We start from the raw sequence: 17,766 nt of genomic DNA, 5'->3' as shown, positions 1-17,766 counted from the left end.
TAAACCTAAATGCCTCTGGTTTCCAGCTCTGTGTAATTAAACTCAGACTGATGAATTTTTAGCAGTGTGGTGGAGCCAGCTCTCCTCTCAGAGACCAGAGAGCCAGAACATGGCTTGCTCTGAAAGTCCCCCTGAAGTGAGGCAGACTCTGCTCTCTCCAGGCGATGTTAGCAGGTATGGCCCATGGCGGCTCACAGGGCTCCCTGGACCCAGAGTGAGGGTCTCCTTGGCCTGTGCACCGTGAGGGGTGTGCTGAGGGCCACAGTGGCTGGTGTGGGGAAGGGGCACTGGGAATGTGTGGTAATTTCCGAGAAGCGGCTACAGCCTCCCGCTTTCTACTGTCTACACACACAGGCTAGCTGGTTGCACATACTTGAGTTTGGTTGGCCAACAGCCAACTAGAGGCAGTTTCAGACCCTGTTCTCTGGACTTTCCAACTCTGAAGTGACTGGTAGATGATCCTCATTTACAAATAAATACAGAGGGGAGAAAGAAAAAGAGACTTTCTTTCTGGACTTCAGATTAGTTTGTGATTGTGACTCAGGCCCCATGAGTGATTGGAACTGGCCATTTACTATTCCAAGTAGAGAAGTATTTTTAGTGTTTATTTGTAGTTTACATGGGATTTTGCAAATATGTCCACAGAACTGGATTTTAAAAATATGAAGTGCTATAATTTATGTACTATTAAAATTGGGCTTTGGAAAGAAATCAACGAGGGGCCATCCTTAAGTCTCAGTGCCAGAAAAGGCACAGCTGGTATCCCTGGGATTGAAGCTCGGGACCAGGTGACAGGACCCAATAACGGAGGGGATTTGGAGGACTGCTGTTGGTGTTCCCATCCCACTTGTCCATTAGGAATCAGTGTGGGTAATATCAGGGGCTGGGTTCAACCAGGACCAGGGTCTAAGCCTTGCTTGCGGACAGGTACCAGAGTCACTTCTGATTTGGCACCTGAATGGGAGTTTGTTGTTTTTTAGTGTGTCTGTTCTTGTTGGAAGGATTCGTCCATTTGTGGATGATGTTAGTAAACTGTAATGTAAATGATTTACTTGGGGATTTGGAGTCACTAATTCAGATTGATTAGTTGTCTGCTGGAAGAATTTATGTGGCCACAGGATCTTTGGCACCTTGTCACCCTGTATCTTCTTTGCCCTTCTCTTTGGTTTGACCTCTCCCAGCAACCCCAGTGTCTGGGCGTGAGCCTGTCATTAAGGAAATCTGTGTGATGGCTGGGAAGGCTCTGTCGGCGGGGTGGGAGCACTGTGAGGCCGCTGCCCAGCTCTCTGCTTAATTTCTATACCCAGAGGGAATAAGGGAGTTTCATATGCCTTATCCACAGGCATCATGTGGCAAAGACCCAAAAAAGAAGTGTAAAAGACACTGCAGCAAGGACCAGAAAAATAGGAAGAGCCTTCCAGCATTCTCCCCATGAAGGAAGCAGTGTTTGCTCAGATCTCTGTAGGTATTTTGCAACCAGAGAGCTTCTCAGCAAGCAGTGCATGTAAACTCAGAGATAAACAAGGAGAAGCCAAATCGCAGCTTCCGAGGAGGTCAAATTAGCAAAGGAGAGTTGCCATCAAATGCCCGACACAAGCATCTGCTAAGGGAAATCTGTCACTCAGAGCCCGGTCCCTCAGTTTCTCATGAGCAGTTCTACAGAGAGTTATCAAGAATCTGCTGAATACATCAGACTCTGTCCTGGATGTGTGGAGGGGAGACACAGGTGGAACAGACATCCTGCCCTGGAGGGCTTGACAGGCCCAGAAGGGGAGACCGCTTCATTTATCCATTCATCCACAAATATTTATCAGGCACATTCTAAGGCTCAGGCATCATGCTGAGCAAGGAAGACAAAGTCCTGCTCTCCACTGAGCTGTCCTTCCTGGGCAGAAGACAGACGACAGACTAATCTGCACGTTATGTGCCAAACAGTGCTACGAGTCATGAAGGCAAACAGAGCAAGATGAAGGCACAGAGGACAGGGGAGTCGGCTGTGTCGGTGAGTGCTTGGGGAAGCTGCTTTTGTCTGCAGACATTGGAGCAAACATCTGGAGTCAGCAATGAGTGTCGCTGCTGCTGGGGACTCCTGTGCCCTCGAGAGGTGGGTGTGAAGACCCTGCGGCTGCTGTGGATCTTCCTGCAAGCACCGGCGAACGCTGGCGTTGCGTGTGCTCCACAAGCTGAGCTAGGCTTTGCAGAGGGTCCTCATAGCAAACTCTTTCCTGATGTCCTGATGTCATCGGCGTGTCCTCAGTAGTGGCAGCACAGAGCTCCTGTGGCCCCATAGCTGAGGTTATTTCGTTATCCAGGGAGAGCCTCTCACTCCTGGTGGCGTCCTCCATGTCCCCGAAGTTTTCCTCATGTGTGTGTCGTGCAGAGCTGATTTCCTCCCTGGAGTCATGGCTTCATGTACCCACTCTTGCCAGGGATTCCTTTTTCATAACAGAGGTCTAAGTTGGTGCGTTTCAGTTTAACTTTTGTCTCACAACACCAGTAGTTTGTAAACCCCTAGATCTCAAGTACATCTACTGTGAAGGTTGATTTTGCTTAACAGCTGCTAGACTTAGCAAATAAAAATACCAAATGCCAACTTAAATTCTAATTTCAGATAAAAACAATGAATAATTTTTAAGTAATGCATAGGATGAATAAAAAAAAATATCCAGTGGTGGCACATGCCTGTAATCCCAGCACTTGTGGGGCTGAGGCAGGAGGATCACCATGAGTTGGAGACCAGCCTGGATTATGTAGTGAGTTCAAGGCTAGTCTGAGCCATACAGCATGACCGTGTCTCCAAAAAGCCAAAATAAATACATAGATAAAAAGTTAAAAAGTATCCATTCTTGATCTAAACCAAACCACGTGTATACCTTACTCTGCGCGTATTCACGTGCAGGTCACACAGGCAGCATATGCAGCACGTGGAGAGTGTTGGTCAGTCACTGATGATTTCCCTGGTCACAAGGTGTTGGACACCTGGAGTACAGCCCCCTGCAAATGAAGCCAGGGAACGGTACTCAAGTCCTCAGGACCTGGCTGCTTAAATCCCATCCCTCTGTGCCCCGGTACCTGGCCCGTTGTTTGCTTAGAACAGTAAGCTGCTGTCAGGCCCGACTGCTGGGTGCAGCACAGAGGCGAGCCCCACAGCCTGTGCTGGCAGGCGTGTGAGTTCAGCTAGTGGGTCACTGGGCAGCCGACCATCAGGCCGGTGTGGCGCACAAGGCACTTTTTCAAAGCCCATGCAGGGGACGTGTATCTTGTCCCAACCTCTCATTATTGGCAGACTGTTTACCTCAGAAAGATGATAAAAATAGAAATACTGTCAAGTAATGGAGCACCAGGCAGTTCCACTTCAGAGGTAAAGTGGAGACGAGGTGCTGCAGAGACACTTGAAATAGAAAGTGCTGTGGCTATGGGCACACACTGTTTGCAGCTCGGCCTGAGTTTTCACTGGTAACTGGGACTCCTCGGCCAGGGATGATGAAGGCTGAAGCCATCGGAAGACAGCAGAGATGTGGATGTGACTGGTGAGCCCTCCGCTGAAACGGTTGTGCAGACTCAGGGGAAAGTTCGTGTGGAGAACGGAGCTCAGCACCACAGGCTGCAGAGCCAGGTCGTGATGATCTTCACGGAGGTGACCACGAGATCGGTCAGCTTCGCTATGGACTTCGCTGGGCCCTGTGCCCGGAGGGGACAGGAGCAGCCAGGAGAACACAAGGCGGAACATGGCCTGAGCCTTGGGTGGAGAGCGGAGAGGGTGGGGAGCTCCCAAGACAGTGCGGCCAGCCCAGGAGAGTCCCGAGCCAGAGTCGCCTGTGGAAGGGCCTGTGTCTGCAGTTCCCCCGAGTCACAGCCAAGGGCAGTGTGGCTGGGAGGGGTGCAGAGCCGCATGCAGCTCCACCAGGTCCTTGCTGCAGCTGAGCTGAGTAGCTCATTGCTCTAGAGCCACAGACTCTCCTACAGATTCTGTTTTCATGATCTCATTTATTCTTGATGCAATCTTGAAGATAAGTGCTTTTAGTGTGCCCATTTTACAGACAAGCACAGCAAGACACAGAATTTAAATAGTGTGTGCATAGGCTAGAAGGCAGACAGTGCCCAAATGCTCTAACTCCTGAGTCTGATTGTTTAGTACATTGTGCTGTCAGAACAAAGGGAGTTCAAACTTCAGATCTGCAACTCACAAACAGTAAACTCTCACACTTCCTTTTCCTCGTTTATAAGGTGAGATGCTTTCGCCTCTTCTGGAAGTGCACTTCCTGCCCGTTCTGTTCGGGTTCATGTTTGTCCCTTTTCCTCTCTTGTTTCTGTCACATGTATGATCGTCTTCCTTCCTTCCTCCTCCTGCCTTCCTGGGTATCTGCTGCAGCTCGATTTAGGGACCTGCAGGCTTGATTACATGCTCAGAGCTAACAGGATGGGGAGTGTGTGTGTGTGTGTGTGTGTGTGTGTGTGTGTGTGTGTGTGTGTGTATGTGTGTGTGTGTGTGCGCGTGCGCTCAGCTCAGGGCACATCTGTGGTGGACACTCAGCATATAACTGCCTCTGCCACCGCCTCACAGACATGAATCATGTGCTCTCAGACGTATTTTTCTTGCTGTAAATTTTTTTGGCAATGTAATATTTTTATGGAAAAAATCCTTACTTTTAATGAACACTCTTTCCTCTTTTTGTGCAGCCTCAATGATTATGAATCTGTGGTTCGTGAGTAAATATTTTTAAGCAGTGGACTAAATTTTCGTTTTCCTGCGGGAGGTAGAGGTAGAGATGCATGTGCTGTGTTTATACCAGGTACCATCCTGTGTTGAGTGACAGGAGACAGTTTGAAAGTGTTTTTGGTGCAGAAGATGTGGGAATGTCATTTTATTGAAAGCATAACGGTTTCTCCCCATTCCCCATTTTTTGTGCAATACAATGGGAATTTTTACCTTATCCCTTTCATTTTAGATTACTAAATTATTTAAAAGAACTGGTTAATTTTCCATTTCAAGAGAGCTAGATGAAGTTCATTAGGATATCTGACTCGGAGCATGTCCCACACACAAGATCATGTTAACTTCTGGGGAGGTTGTCTCGTAAATTTGTGGATGCTCCCTGAATGGAGCTCTTCGATCCCATGCACAGCTGTGCTTGGAACTGGAAGTGTGTCCCATGAGGATGGATGAGAGGGGGCGCAGGGCAGCTGTTGGCTGGGCATTCCTGGGAATGGCCTTACAGGTTGGCACAAGACCCTTCAGTTTTGAGGCTTGTAGACCAGCACCCTGGGGTGCTCACAAGGAGACCTGAGCACAAGGCTGACCCACAGCTACTGGCTGGGTCCTTGAAGGAGCCAAAGGAAAAGCATCTGAAAAGAAATGATGTTTCCTGCTCTAGAGAGCGTGGCACAGGCTGGAGCCCTTGGGCTCTATGCTTCGGACTCACGGGCTCCTGCACTAGCAGCAGCTCTGGATGTGAATGTTGAGTTCGTCGGAAAACGTGGGAAGACATGAGCATCGGTTACTTGATCAAGGTGGCAGCTTCGATGCTTTGAGGGGCAGGCTCCATGCAAGGAAATCATCATCTGAGTCCTGCGTGGTACAAGGTCGGAAGCTGCTGCCCTGGACCTGGGCTGCAGCCCCTAGGTCTCCTGGAAACCGGAAGGCAGAGCAGAGCAGCTGGTAGGGCAGAGAAGACCTCACAGCAGAGGGACCTGGCCTGTGCTCTTTCCAGGCAGCGTGGGACTCGGCTCCACCTAAGCAGGACTGGTTGTGATCCCCCATGGAAGTCAGCTCGAGTGGGGTGTTTCCACATAAGGGGCATAGGGCTGAGTCAGGAATACAAAACACTGGCAGTGCAGAGCCCTCCCCACAGTCGGGGTGTGGAGTTCTAGAGCCAGGGGCAGGAGCGCTGTGAGGACTCCATGCGTACAGCGGCAGGGCGAGGAAGCTGACTATAGTCGGGGATGCTTGCAGGAGACCCAAAATTGTGAGTGTGTCACCTCATGTGCCATGGCGGTTCCAGGGAGAGGAGGAGCAAAGGTGCTCAGGGCCAGCCGGCCAGGGCCAGCAGTGGGCGAGCAAGGTACCCCCGGGAAGCTTGGGGAAGGCATGGAGATGACGAGGAGAGTTGGAGCGCTTTATACACAGCAGCTATAATCAGCTCCTCAGTGTGATTTTCCGTGTACTTTCTAAAAGTGTTTTCTTCCCTAACCCAGAGAAACTGAAAATGTCACGTTGAGGAATAGCAAGGACATGTGATGCCTTGTAATTGTGGTCTGTAATTGTATCATTTCATAATGCCATAGCATTACACATTACAGTGCATGATAATATGTAGTTGGGGTGTATAATTGGAGGCAGTAGTAGTGATAGTTAATTAGCTAATGCTGGACAGTCTGTCAGTTCTTTTAACCAAACACCAGCAAATGGAAATGGAAATGTATCTCAGTATGCCCACAGCGAGACCAGTAAGAGGTGTGCAGATTTCCACCTTCCCCTGGGGACTGTGACAGGCTATGGGGTGACATGTGACCATCTGACACAGCTCCAAAGGGGAGGAGATGGTGGTAGGAAGAGCTAGTTTTTAGGGTTTTTGTTATGATGCTAGGGGTGGAACCCATGGGTCACATCTGCTGGGCTAGAGCTCCACCACTGAGCTGCACCCTGGTCCAGAATTAATTCTTTATTATTTTTTAGAAGATGCAAAATAAATATAAAAAGGAGCTCCAGTGGTGTTTTTTTTGGTGGGGATGTTTTGGTGTGTCTCACTATTCCAGGCTGTATATTCCTTGAGTAGAAACCAGTGTTTGTGGTCTAGTCCAGATGGTGTCCTGCACTCAGCAAATGGCTTTGGGGTGAGTGGAGTAGGCAGGGGAGGCATGGGTGGAAGATGAGTGCCAGCCCAGGAGTCTAAGGTCTCTCTGAAGGGTCTGGGTGGAGAAGTCTAGGTTTGTCCTCTTCCCAGACCATCCTCCTCTGCACGTGCTAAGTGCTGGACCAGGGGAGACATAAGCGTAAGGAGAGGCAGGCCCCAACCCCACCACATGCCTGCCCTCACGAGGGGACAGCATTTGCCTGAGGCTTCACTGTGATAGGCGCATTGCCAGACAGATGGGCAGGCCGTGGAGGAAGGTACGGGTAGGGAAGTGGAGTGCCTAGTGTTGGCAGAAGGGTGCCTTAAGCACTTGACTTACACCACCAGGTGTACCTGTGCCCCCAGGTGTGACATAGGACTTCCTGTGCCTTGGCATCAGCCCTGGAGCCCATCCGGGATCTGTGTGCCTCGACTTGCACCAGCTCCTGCCGCAGTGATGTGGGCCTCCGCTCCTCTCCCTTCACGCTGTGCTGTCTCCTCGGCCAGGCTTGCGCCCTTCCTGTGTTCCTGCAGGGTGCACGCCAAGCCGTACGTGTGGCTGCCTTGGGGTGGGGGAGGCTGCGCGGGAACCTGTGGGTCTCGCCTGGGGACACACAGCCACATTCACAGTGATGTAAGTGTGGGCCCTGCCGCTGAGAGCGCCGTCCTTTCCTTTTTCCTGTCTTCTCTGAGCCACTCCAGGGTGATGGTGAGTTCTAAATGCAGAGGAGTTTCACCATCTCTTTTTTCCTTGAGTTTTGTAAATTTGCATTTCTGGAAATCTCTTTTCTTAGTAAAAAATGCATCATTGAGGTATTTTCCAAGTCAGCGGATTCCAACTCTTGGTAGAACAGCACAGGGTGTGCTCCCTATGGGCAAGGAGGAGACCAGGTATGGGCAGCAGGAGGAACACGCTGGGCAGGGCCCAGTCAGCAAGGCCCAATGCCCTATGGTCTCCCGCCTCGGCCCTGTCTGCTGGTCTTGCATAGCCGGGTTCTAGACGCATGCTGGGGAGGAAGCCATTGGCTGCGGCTGACAGCGGCCGACAGCTAGAAGACATCCACAGATGAGAGGCGGAAATAAAATTAGAATGTGACTTCTTTGGCATCCACCTTTCAAACCTAGGCTTCGCCACTTTACTCTAATTCGATTTAGTGGATGTCAGATGGAAACTAATACAGTTAAAGAGAACTTCATGTAATCTCACTAACATCCTTACAGCCTGATGCTCAAGATTCTCTGGTCAAGGATATTTGCATTTGCATTTATAGAACAGTTAGAGCCAGGATGCAATACATGTGAAAAGTCCTTGCTTTGAGAATGACATTTCAAGCTGTCAAAATCTAATGTGCTCAAAGCTCAGGCTGAAGTGGCCTTTCATTGTGTAAATATTGAAGAAAAGGCTTTGAATGGCACCAGTGACGTTGATAGCTGGGGGACCAGCCTGCTAAACGAGGCCTGGAAAAGGCTGGCCGCTGAGTTTAGGTTGCAGCAGAATTCAGGTGCAAGAGAGGGGAGGGGATGGCAAGGCAGGACTCCCCCACCACTCTGGTGTCACTCAGCGAGGCTCCTTGAGGGAGAGCCCGTGCGGTGTGTCCGTTACTGCACTGGCCTCTTCTCCAGTTCCTCACTGTCTACCGTGAGCCATAAAAACCTGCACACTGTCTTCACATACCACCTTCTATCCAACCAAGGTTTATTTATTTATGAAACACCTGCTGTGCGCCCGAGACTCTTCTAGGCATCAGTCACAGGACTGTGGAAGCCCGGAGAGGGAGAGCCACGTGTGTCATGCATCTGTCTCACAGCCCAGACCCATGCCATGCCTTCGCGTGCCGTGTACATCTCTCCTGCTGCAGGATCGCTCTGCCCTTCTTACACTACTGCTTCTCCAAGAAATACACCCAAACCAAAGTCAGAGAGATGCTCGAGAGGCTTCTGAAATCATTCTCCGCATTTGCCAACAAGTCATACAGTTCTCTGGGAAGCCGCTCGTTTAGAAGTTTGAATCCCTTGATCATAGTTTTACATGGTACATGTATCCATGCACGTTTTTGAATTGTTTCTGCAGAGGCTGGTGGTAGGTGGGCTGGAATCCCTCAAAGGAAGAGTGGTTTTCTTTCCCCCTCGTTGTGTTTTCATCGGCACAGAGCCCACCCATCCATGGTGTTCACAGATCCCTGCCAGGGTGCAGAGCTGAGGACTCCGACTGCCCGTGGGGCACCCCGCTGTTGGGGGCAGGGTGGTCACATGCGATGCTGTCACACTTGCAAGATTCCCAGCTGAATCCTCAAGGAGCCCCGCGCCCACCTAAGCTTTCAGCAGCAACACACGGCTGTCCTTGCTGTGCGTGGTAGGTGTGTAATGAGTCTGTTCACTGGCGTTTAGCTCCAGTTTTCAACAGCTTAAACCTTTCCTTTGGGGTCCGTCAGCTGGGAGACAATCAGGCCTGCCCCGCACCTGTGTTGTTTTGACATAGAGACATCTGTCTCGTTAGCTGCTGAGGTGCTGAGGGATACAGTTGTCTCCAGCAGTTCTCGTTTCTGTTTGCTACTCTGAAAAGAAAATGTGAGTATCTGCTTTCTTAGGCTCTGGCCAGAAAGGTCTGGTAAGCATAAAATTTAGATCCCTGACAAGTCACTTCTAAGCTGGCAGAAAAGAGGTTTGATCCCATTTCGAGTCCAGCTCGTATCTCTGATTTTGAGCCTCTCCTTCTGCCCTTCATCCTAACCCTGCCTACCACATTCTGTGCCTTCAGATGTCCATGCTCCCTTAAAAAGGAAGCAACAATAAACTTCATAGAAAGATCTAAAATGTACTGGGAAAGCTATGATGCACTGGCCTTTTGGTGTATTTTTCTGGTTATGTTGAATTCTTCTCCCTTGGGTCTTGGACAGCTTCCGTCAGTTGTGCTAGTGGAGATGGAGGTGGAGGTCAGCACACCAGGCAAGACCCCCACCTCCCCAGGGCAGGGCTTGTCCTGTGCTCTCAGAGGAGGCTCTGATAGACCCTGACATGAGTGGGGAGTCGGCAGAAGAGCCACCTTTGGTTAAATGGTTCATTTGTCTCAATGGTCTGAAGAAAGTTATATGAACCACAATGAATCACGACAATTACCAGTTTAATTTCTTTTTTTACCCTGTATTTAAAAGGTTACTCTATAAATACAGGGCCTGTAGATAAAAGGTTTCTCTAAAATCACTCTCTTTGGGGATGTTTTCATTAGTCGGCATTCATTTCAGTGGGCTCTGCTCTGCGTGCCATTAGAGGTGTGTTTCATTGGTTTCTTCCCCTCACTTCTGCATTTCCTCTGTAAGAGGCAACGCCATTAACCTTAGCAGCGCTGAGCGTGATAGTCTTTCGATCAGCCCATCATTGCAAACCGCTGATCCGTAGCGTACGTTACTTAAACCACGGGTTCCTAAACAGAAAAACAGCCCTATTACCTTCCTTGGAATGGTGATAGGCACCTGCAAAATCCTTTCAGAAAGAGGATGAGCAGAAGCATTCCGGGCCCCCTGGGAATATCCTTTCTTTGATGTAAACATTGCAATAGCAGTGCCGGGGTTTCCTCTTTTACCTCCATGTGAAGCACTGATTGTGTGCCTGCAGCATTCCTGGTGCTGGTTCATATGCAGGTGGGGTGACGATGTGGGGTCTTTGCGCTGTAACTGGTGTTGGCGCAGGGGTGTGGCTAGCACTGAGGCCGCTTACTGCTGCAGGACAGTGGGGGTGTGGGTGAGCACAGTCCCAGAGCCAGTCGGGAGCAAAGGCTCTAATGTGGACTCCAGGCCGGGACTGGAAACAGCAGAGGAGGCGGTTGAGGAGGGTAGGGAGAGAAGCAGCTTCCAGACCAACAAAATAGCACCACAGGGCAAAGTGGGGTCCAGCAGTCGGAGGGGAGCATTGACAACAGTCAGTGTCATGGAGCAGATAGGAGGGTGCGCTGAAGGTCTGTGCCTGCATCACTATTTCAGCTTCTGTCTTGGATGCTCCCTGAAGCATAAGTCAGGCCCTAGACTCACAGTTGTCGAAGCTTGAAGCTTAACCCCAGCCTGTCACTCAGCCAGCAGAACATTGGTAGAAAAGACATTGAAGCTGGGCATGGTGGCACACCCTGTAAGCCCAGCACTCTGGGAGGCTGAGGCAGGAAGATTGCAAGTCGCAGCCCAACCTGAGCAATTTAGTGGCTCAGAAGACCCTGTCTCAAAATAAAAAATAAGGGTGGGGGTTTGGTGTGAAGGCACTGGGCTCACTCCCCAGCACTGGAAATAAAACAGGAAAAGATAAAAGGAAAAGCCTTGAGTTAGGAACCCAAAAATCTGGCATCTGTGCCTGTCGCTGCCATTAACTGGCTATGATTGCAAACAAGTAGCTGTTTCTCTCAGAGCCTCACCTTACTTTTCTGTCAGTTGGGGAGAATATTAACAGCTGCCAAATGTCGAGATTTGTAAATGGGCTCATGCGGAAAAGGTGCCAGGCACAGTTCTCAGCACAGAGTTACACTCAGAAAACGGAAGCTACTCCTAGAAAACATTCCGGGGCCTCACCTTACATACATTGCATGTAGCTTCAGTGGCAATGACTCAGAGTACATCGAGGGGGAAGTCCCTGCTCAGGGTGGTCGAGTACATTTGAAAATAAGATCCTGTTTATTTCCTTATTAATAGAAGCCACTGTAAAGGGAAACTCACCTGTGCTTGGAGAGCAGGTGTTTGGAGATGTTTAAGCCCAAAGCCAGTGACACTGTACTTCCGTGCCTGTCTATCATCATAGCACAACAGGGCTCCTCTGCGTGCTCACCAAGTGTTTGGGGTTCTGGCAGCCACAGACAGCCACGAGGACATGGTTTTCTCTAGCTGCAGGCCAAGAGCTAGAATTCCCCTGCGGAATCCCAGAGTGCAGGCTCTAAGGCAGTCGTAGCAAACCTATGGCTCGAGAATCACAGCAGGCACGCAGAGCCCTCTTGGTCGGCAGGTGAGCCAGGTCACCCCAGCATCGCCCCAGGAGCCGAGCTCTGGATATCAGCACACGTAGGGGCAGCATTGGCACTTTGCAGTGAATAAGTGGGTGTGGGGCTGCAGTGTGGGCACTTGGTCAGTGTCTCACTGGTTTGCCGGCCATTTTAAGAAGACTTCTGGTTGTGTCGGCACCGACCGCCGTTGTGGCAGTTTTGCGTCCATCTTTTCGTTGGTTTGTGCTTTGCCTGCTTCTCCGATCTTTTGAACTGCCCCCTGAACTCTGAAAAGACTCAGACGTTTGACATCTCGACCTAGGTCTGCCTTCAACTTTGGAAAAGAGGATTTTAACTGATATTCCCCAACTGAGGCCACTGCTTGTTAGATTTTTTTCTTAATCTTGATGTCTGTAGAAGAAAAACTTTCACTTAATGCCCAACCATTAGGAAAAGCATTTTTGTTAAAGGGAAATCTTCATGGGAAGAGCTGAAGATAAGGAATTTGTGGGAAGTGTCTGGCAACACTGGCTCCTGCAAGTTCAAAATGCTTGGTGAAATCTCAGACCATCCAAATGGAGAATCTCTCGGTCTGCTTCCTCAGATAGCCTTGTTTGTGCAGCAGCTCAGGCTTAGAACAGAAGAACAGAGGGCACACACCCTGCAGTGGGAAGCAAGCTGGTGCTGAACACTGGTTTTACCTCCTCGTAGTGGTTATGTCTTCGTTCTGTGCTTCCTGGATTATTAGTGAATGGCTCGGTTGTGGTTAATAACCAGAAAGATCGGAGCAAGCAGTCCTGTACTTCCCTGGAGAAGATTCCTCATCTCTCAGGCCTAACTGGTTTCATGCATATACTTTTAAAATTAGCTACTGAGTTTTATATTTAGGAGATCAAAGAGTTTTTAGATAACTGAGGGTTCCTGATTACATTCTCACTTTGTAAAGTCCAATTAGGGCCTCTGGAGCCAGTTCCATGAGTAGACGTGGTCCCCTCAACAAACAAACCAACGAAGAAAAATGCTTTTATTATTTGACGAATGTGGGACACAGCTCAGTAGTAGAGCACCAGGCCAGCATAGGGAAGGCCCGGCCTCTGTACCCAGCCCTGGGAACCCCAACAGACACTTGTTTACCTTTGCCATATTCATTTTCTGCCTTTCTACAGTTACTATCACAAGCACAGTTCATCTGGATGATTATATTTTTATATAGGCAGTAACAGTAATAGTAGTATTTATACCAAGTTATCCACTGCTGTTCTACTACACACTTTCCTGTGTGTTGTCTCATGGGATTCCTGCAGATATTCTAGTTATGTGATCTTTAAATGGACCTGCACCTACTTCTCTGGGGTGGGAGCATTAAGCACATTAAATCTTAAAAGATTGACACCTATCTGAAGTTTTTAAAACCTAGGCTGCTAACACATTAGACTCCAAGAATTCTGAACACTATAATAGGCATAATAATGTTTTAGAAAGTGCCATTAAATACAGCTATTTCTGTATGTTTGTAGACAGCCCAAGGAGATTTAATAAACTCATTAAAATAATTCTCTACAATGAATCGCTCACTACAACCACCTTAACTTCTGTTAAGGGTTATCTCTCATAAAAACATCCTACTAAAATTGTGCTCTTTCTAGTTACCAACTGTACCTACACATGTTTATACATACATATATACACAAATATATATATATATATGTGGGTGTGTGTGTGTGTAAAAACCATTTGTATAAGGATCAGCAGCCTTGAAGAATGTGTACAGCAAGATAGAAAAAAATCAGCAGGTAAAAAGTGAGTATTGGGAAATTCGTAAATTGGAGTACAAAAGGTAAAATTAGAGAAAAAAATCGAATGAAGATTCAACCACATGGTTCTCTGTAGTTAGATACATTGGAGATAGCATTTCGGTTCTCAATTTCCTGGCAGCCAAAAGGGAGAAACATCTATGATGAATCATGTGGGTCTCATTACCCATGAGAAAACAAATGCCAGTACCTGGTGGAAAGAAGGCACACCCTGACACTTGGTTCTGACGAATGCCGAGGTCTGAAGGAGCAGCTGTGCTGTGGAAGTAGATGCTCCGAGGGCCCAGCAACCACATGCTGAGACGGAAACACTCTCGTGTGAGTGACAAACACATCCCGAGGGACCCTTAGAGGCAGCTGGGCTCCAGGTCTATCAGGAAAGGGATCAGCTCTGGAGAAACTCTGGAGAAGTAGCTGGTCTCACGTGATTTCCTCGAGGCAGACTCGATTGGGCCTCCTATGGTTGGCTCTGGCGTTTGTAAGAGCTGGTGTTTGCTTGAGGACTAGATCCCTGTCCTTCCCAAAAGAAGCGGGCAGTGTGGCCCTCACAGGTGGAGCCCAGAGCCCTGCGGGCAGGGCGCTCAGGTAGCTGCCCTGGTGGGGTGCTGTGCAGAGGTGTTTGCCTTTCGGGTAGTGAACACACCCCCTCCACGGTGTCCTCCAGTGGCTTGAGGAACCTTGTAGCGTGGGTGATGCCTCTGTCGTTTAAAGAAAAACACATTTAGAAGGCAGGCCTTCTCAGAGAGACAGCATCTGATGTGATCACCCTCAAGCAGAAGCGCTGGAGCTCAGATTCTTGTCTGCAAGCAGTTTCTCCAAGAGTGGGAAGAACCCGGGGCTTTTCCAGGGTGGGGCAGGCTTTGTCACCTACAAACGCAGACAGCAGTGCCATTTCCTCAGTGCTGTGGGCAGCCCTCGATGCACTGCTGACCCCATGACCTTTGCCTGGAATCTCACTCCTCTGTGAGGAGGCCTTGCGTTTACACCATCACTGTTACTCAGGACGGAAAGCAGTCGGTAGGGAGGGATGTTTGGACAGCTGTTGTCTCCAGTGTGAAGGGTGGAGTCTCCCTTCCGACCTTGCTCTGCAGGGAAGTGTGGGTTGGGCTCCGTGTCCTCACCCAGCCCTGGTGCTGTGGACAGGTGTCTGCACTGGGCGTGGCCCTTGGTTGCAGCCATGTGGGACATGTTGCAAGCTGTTCATTGTGATGTTCCACATTAGGGACAGCAGTGTGAAAGAGCGCTCCGCTCTGCAGACCCTGAAACCTTAGCTGCGGTTGCCAGGGAGTGGACTGCCTCACATCTGCTCCTCAGAGGCAGCAAGGAGGGCCTGGACAGTGACTGCAAGGGAATGTGCTGCAGTGAGGGTGCAGTGTAGTTTCTAAGAATCCTGTTTTTATGGAAATCCCCCTTCGACCAAGGACAACAGAGAAAACATGTGGTGCACGATGGGTAAGTCGTTCCCCAACAGGATGTTTGGCTTTTTGTGTTTAGTCTTCGCCCATAGTAACAATTATAATGAATGCATAAAAAATAAAAGCACGCAGACCTTGTGACCTGTCTTATAATCAGCACAAATCAGTTCTGGAGCAGGAAAATCCAGCTGCATATTAGTTTTATTAGATGTTCCCAAACATTTTATTACAATATTTTGGGAAAAACATCCACAAACAAACCTAAGTTTTCAATGTGTTTTCTATTCAATATGTATTTTATTTTTAAAGGGTAATTAAACAGTATGTTTATAATTCCTTTGTTCTTAATTCATCAAAATGCTGCCTTTTGGGGAAATGATTTCAGTGTGGGAAGATTATTTGTTCCAATAACCTGTTCTTAAAAAGGGGAATGCATCTTTCACACCCATGCCAAGGTTCTCCAAACTATAAAAATGCTTTTAAAAGTTCAGACCATTACTCTTCAGTTAGTTTTAATGATATTGAAATGATCTTTTTCTATTCTGATGGTCACAATTGCTACAATTAATTGAACAACTAACAGCTGTGCACGCTTTGTCTGCTTTTTAAAAATCATTTTTAATCCCATTTTATCAATGAGGAAACTGAGGTTCAGACAGACTAAACCCTTGTGCAAGCCAGATGGCTCCTAACTGGCAGAACGGAATGACTCAGAGCTTCCTCCAGCTGTCAGCAGGCAGTTCTTGGAGGCTCTTTTGCCCCAGGCGGCTTTCTGGGTTTGGGGATCCAGGAGCTTATGATGGGCTGATGGAGACAGGGACTGAAACGACACCAGGAGAGCACAGGGTGTGGGGGGCAGTGAGTGCTGCGGAGAAAGACGAGGAGCTGTGGGCTGGGGCTTGAAGGAGCATGGGCGCCACTCAGTGCTGAGATGCTTGCATTTGAAGGAGACCCTGGCAGGCCTCGTGAGGCTGGTGTTGCTTGAAGGAGCAGGTGGGGAGCAGGGGAGAGGAATTAGGAGGAGAACTGGGCTGAGGAGCTTGTGGAGGTCTGGATCACCCACCCTTAAGTCTCCACTGAGAAGCTTGGGTTTCTAAAAGGTTTCAGGGTGCAGGGGCACCTGGCTCAGGTCCCACTCGGAGACCACGAGGCTGCGGGGAGTCTTGGGCCTGAACACCCAATGGCGTGGGCTGCACTCACAGGACCTGAGCGTGGAAGAAGCAGGACCTCTGTATGGACACAGGCCCGATGGGAGAAAAGGGCACAGAGGGGACTCCTGCAGGGAGCCAGCCGCTTGGGGCAGATCCACATGAGCTTGAGTGCGCTCAGGGGGGCAGATGGCCTCTGGTCAGCCCCTGCCTTGAGTAAGTAGAGCTTGTCCACTCATCTGAGAGAAGAGTGGGAAGGAGGCGGTCTTCAGATAGGGGCTACTTGTCCAGCAGGGTTGAGTAGGCTCTGTGGGACCGTGAGAGTTCTGGGGGGGGGGGCAGGAGGTGCAGTTAGGGCCAGAGAAGCCAGAGCCTCTGCTTCCTGCCCTTTGGAGAAGTAAAGGTTCAGCCTTCTAAGAAATTTCATTTGTGTCACACACACATCCTCCCGGAGATGCCCAGATCTGTGAGGAAGAAGTAATGAAAGAACCAAAAGGTGCGGCCTGCACTTTCTGCTACCTCAAGGGGGGAGGCAGGGAAAGGAGGCTGAACCCAAGTCTCAGGTGTGCACCTAGCCCTGCGCTGCCTCACTGGGTGCCTGTCTTGTTGCAAGGGAGGATGTTTTCAGATGTGAGCTGTAAATAGCATTCTTACCCGAATAGAAGTCAAGTAGATTCTATTTGCTTTTCACGTTTGACCCATGCTGATCCCTTACCCAAATCCCTGCTGGACTCAGCAGTAGTGTGGTGTGAAGTACAGTGCAGTGGGGAAGGAGAGCAGGCTGGGCTGCTGTAAAGTTACATGGGGCTTTAGGAGGGTGAGGCACAGTGGCCCCATAGCAGAAGTCGGGGGAAGGGAGGCGTGCGACTGCTGGGTGTGGGGATGGGTTGTGGTGTTCCATTGTGCGGTAATCCCAGCTACTCTGGAGGCTGGGCAAGATCACGACCAGTCCAGGCAAGTTAGCAAGACCCTGTATCAAATAAAAAATAAGCAGGACTGGGATGTAGCTCACTGTAGCATGTCCCTGAGTTTGACACCTGTACTGCCAAGGAAAGGTTTCGTACTGAAGTAGCTGGAAGAGAGCTTTTTGGTTGTTTTCACCATTTCCTAAATGAGGAAATGTTTAAGGCAATGGATATACTATTATACTGATTTGGTCATTACACAATGTGTACACATTGTACCCAGTAAAAATATATAATTGTATGACAATCAAAAGAAATTAAAACAAAAAGGGAGAAATGGAGATGCAGTAGAGAAGAAGAAAGACAGTAAGCAAGAGAGCCAGAGGTGATGGAAAGGGAGGAGGATACTGAAGGAGCTGCAGAGCAGAAAGAAGCTGGAGTCCAGGAGCCTCTGAGTAAGGATCGGGGCCACGGGCAGTCAGTGTCTTCTCATGGTCCTGGGGCATCAGGCAAGGGGTCCGTCAGGCCAAGAGGGCCTGGGAGCCCCGTCACCATGGAGGTCTCAGCCCCCTGCACCAGCCTACAGCTGAGGAACAGATCCGGGGCATTGCAGGCCACACTCTAGGGACAACGAAGAAAGCTATGTTCACTGTGAAAGGTGGACTTGAGGCCTGGCTGCCTGCCCACCTGCCATCGA

General features: G+C 49.4%; 1 protein-coding gene and 1 long non-coding RNA gene across 2 annotated transcripts in view; one reads left to right on the top strand and one right to left on the bottom strand.

The window, feature by feature from the left end:
* Nucleotides 1-17,766, top strand: part of Nfia (nuclear factor I/A) — a gene marked incomplete at its 5' end in the record, with an annotated part of 308,332 nt that overhangs the window by 167,337 nt on the left and 123,229 nt on the right.
* Nucleotides 9,959-13,318, bottom strand: LOC102014376. The gene is made up of 2 exons (XR_261016.2): nt 11,528-13,318; nt 9,959-10,254 (listed from the first exon to the last, which is right to left on the bottom strand). It is a non-coding gene; the product is annotated as an uncharacterized LOC102014376 (long non-coding RNA).

The sequence above is a fragment of the Chinchilla lanigera genome, unplaced genomic scaffold (genome assembly GCF_000276665.1).
Source record: "Chinchilla lanigera isolate Chin_1 unplaced genomic scaffold, ChiLan1.0 scaffold00022, whole genome shotgun sequence".
Taxonomy (NCBI): Eukaryota; Metazoa; Chordata; class Mammalia; order Rodentia; family Chinchillidae; genus Chinchilla; species Chinchilla lanigera.
Note: the sequence above shows the minus strand (reverse complement) of the source record. Positions and strands in the feature narration are given on the sequence as shown.